Genomic DNA, 3,126 nt, shown 5'->3' with positions numbered 1-3,126 from the left:
TGAACCTCTTTTCACAAGTTCCGAGAAGGTTGTGGAGTGCCTCGCTCGTGGAACAGCAAAGGATGTCCCACGTTCGCTCAGTCAGCTCTGTGCCTCCCATGTGAGGAATACAACGTGTGGTGAGTGTCAAGGCCAGCAAGCTCCTGCCAACCAGGAGTCAGGCAGAGAAGCACTGGCACTTCCTGCTGACTTTTCCAACCACTTTAAACTCAAGTTTTAAACAACTTTAGTTTGGTTGTTTAGAGCATTCTCAGTATAAGACTGCAATCAGAATAAAAAAAATTAAAAAAAAAAATGTAGCAGGAAGCCAGAATGCTAGTTAGCACAGTTTTACCTGTAGGTGACAGGTAAGTTTCAGACCCCAGAGAATCATTGTGCAGGGTTGGAAGTCCAGGTAGCCAGTTGTTGAGTGGACATGACATGTATGTGGTATGTACATGGACACAACATGTATGTAGTATGTATGTACATCTGCTTCCCAGAGAAGGAGAGTTGGTAAGCATGGAGAACTAGACGCATAGCACTCTAAGCTGTGTCCTGGCTGCCCTGAACACTTCAAAACTGTACAAAGCACATTTCAATAGATGGTCTGGTGCACAAAGCACCAAGGGGGCCTCTAAATGGCAAAGGGGAAGCCCCAGCAGAGCCTCTTAGACTGCAGAGTCTTCTGAAGCGGGCACCACCCTACCTACGGGATGCAGCGTAGTTACCAAAAAGGTTTTGTTCTGTTGTTTTTTTTGCTTTAAATACCAAAGCTACAAAAATTAATTTATATAAACTCTTTCCCCCCAAAACAATCACCAAAAGCAAAATGATCCCCCTCCCAAATCAAAGCAAAACAAAATACTGTCATGTTAATCGTCTTCCTAAAACAAGCCAAGTGACTGGGAGGAGGGGCACTTGATTTACTTACGGTGACCACTTGGCTGGAAGGCCCAAGAGGAGCAGAGATCTGAGAACCATGGAGTAAATAACAGCTCTCTCTCTCTCTCTCTCTCTCTCTCTCTCTCTCTCTCTCTCTCTCTCTCTCTCTCTCTCCCTCCCTCCCTCCCTCCCTCCCTCCCTCCCCAGTTCTGGGCTAAAGGAGAAAGATTTCAGGATGAGCTACAAGAGTTTTGCAAATGTCAAGCCTCAATGGTCTGAGACCCCCCAACCCAGCCTTATTGACTTTCCCATGGGTGTGCAACTTCTTTCCAAAGTATTGTACAAGGCAAAGCCTTTGGTGCCAAGGCATTTAGTCCATGAACAATGCAGATTGTTGTAACTCGGCCCCCTCTCATGAGCCTAACCTGAACCCGCTGCTATACTGCTCTGCATGTACTGTCCATGATGGAAGACTTCTGTGCCTTCCCAGGAATTGAATGAAAATCACCACTCACGTGGTCGTTTTTCTGTCTCTCCCTGGTCCCACTCCCTAGCCAAGATATTTGTCTTTAAGGAGGTCCAATCCAGAGACAGCTTGGGTTCTCCAGGTAATACTCAAAGGGCAAGCTTTAGGAACAGCCAAGAACACAAACAAAACCACTACCCTTGTTTGCCTAAATGGGGACTGCTAGTTCTAGGGATTGACTACTCGGCCATTCAGAAAGTTAGCAAGTGAAGCCTTCAGCGTACGGGAGACTGCCGCAGCAATCCAGGAGGTAAGCAGGGTGGTCTTCAAAGTGAGTCAGTGGCAGGGTGTCCTCCTCTTTGAGGGAGCATTGCTCTGACTCTGCCTTCAAGAACGGGAGCTGATTGTCCGGAAAGGCCATGGAGAAAATTTCATCCCGGGTCACAGACAAATTTGTAGATGTACCGTTCCCCACCCAGCTTCTGCCTGGTGCCTTTTTCATACTAATAGCGGAAAGAATGGCTCTGCTTGTTATCGTTCATGGCTGCCCGATTCTTCTGAATACCCCCAACGCCGAGCAACCTCTTCTGGTTCTGTGAGGTTAGTGTCCATGCCTTGGCCAGTGTAGGCTGGGTCATCCATAAGGGTGACGAGAAACTGCCACAGATGCAGGAAGCCTCACCTCTGATAAGGGGGTCCCTCTCAATACATGGTGAGCTCCTGTTTGACTTTGCCTTCCAGTCTTTCGGTCACCACGTAAGTGTCATCAAAGTATAGCCTGGGGTCCTTTTCAAAAGTCCTTTTCATGGTTGCTGGAGAAATATCTGCCTCTCATGTGACTGGTAGTTAGGCATCTCTGAGTCAGCACAGTAATATCGGGGCTCCTGCTTGAGTCCCATGGGTAACTGGAACCCATGTACTGGGGGACTAGGCATCCCAGGGACCCCATGTTCATGGAGTGGGTCGTGGTATTCCTGCTAAAATCCCTGAAGGAGTGGCGGAGTTGCAGGGACAACGGGCTCTGACATCTGCCCATGGTAGGTGGGAGATTATCTTCAGGAACTCCTAAGGAGGGAAGGGACACAGGGCTCAGACAGCTGTCGCTGAAATCTCCGTTCTCTTGGATACCGGCTTTCAGGCATCATCTTTGACATTTGCAGGGGCTGATATGGTGGCCAGGGGACCACAAAAGATTGTTGCTGTGATCCAGGTTCTGTAAGTAAGTCTATATCTTTTTTTTAAAATTCTGATTTAATAATTTTGAATATGTTCAAATATTGAAATATTTTCAATATCTTGAATAGTTTTCAATATTTCCTTCAACTATTTGTCTGTGGTCTTTGTCCATGCAATTATTCCTATCCCCTTTGAGTTCCTTGAACATATTTATAATTACTGTTCCAGAATCACTGTTTTATAAGACATTTTTAAAGCAAGTGTATTCATTTATTATAGGATGATTCATTAACTGCAAAACAAAGCAATAAAATAATATTGCATATTTTCTTAGTTGAATATAACTTTTAAGTAAACATATCTAAAGGAAAATCTGTTCAGAAACTTTTTGTTAGAAATCCAAGTTCTCAGCACTATAAATACTGTAATAATAATCTATTACATCATCCACTTTGTATCCATCAATAATTATTTTCTGAGAATGTTCACTTCTTCAAACTTTGTCAAAATTGAGAGGTAGACAATTGCCTTGTAACAATCCTTTTTAAAATACAAGTTGTGGATGGTATTGAACACCTGCACATGTGTGATGGATTACACACTTTTGTTGCTCTTGAAAA

The 3,126-nt window shown here is 44.4% G+C and overlaps 1 pseudogene; it reads right to left on the bottom strand.

Annotated features, from left to right (window-relative positions):
- Positions 1 to 1,589: 1,589 nt before the first annotated feature.
- Positions 1,590 to 2,484, bottom strand: LOC116895750 (annotated as a pseudogene).
- Between the last annotated feature and the right edge of the window lie 642 nt (positions 2,485 to 3,126).

Source organism: Rattus rattus, chromosome 3 (assembly GCF_011064425.1).
Source record: "Rattus rattus isolate New Zealand chromosome 3, Rrattus_CSIRO_v1, whole genome shotgun sequence".
In the NCBI taxonomy this organism is placed as follows: Eukaryota; Metazoa; Chordata; class Mammalia; order Rodentia; family Muridae; genus Rattus; species Rattus rattus.
Note: the sequence above shows the minus strand (reverse complement) of the source record. Positions and strands in the feature narration are given on the sequence as shown.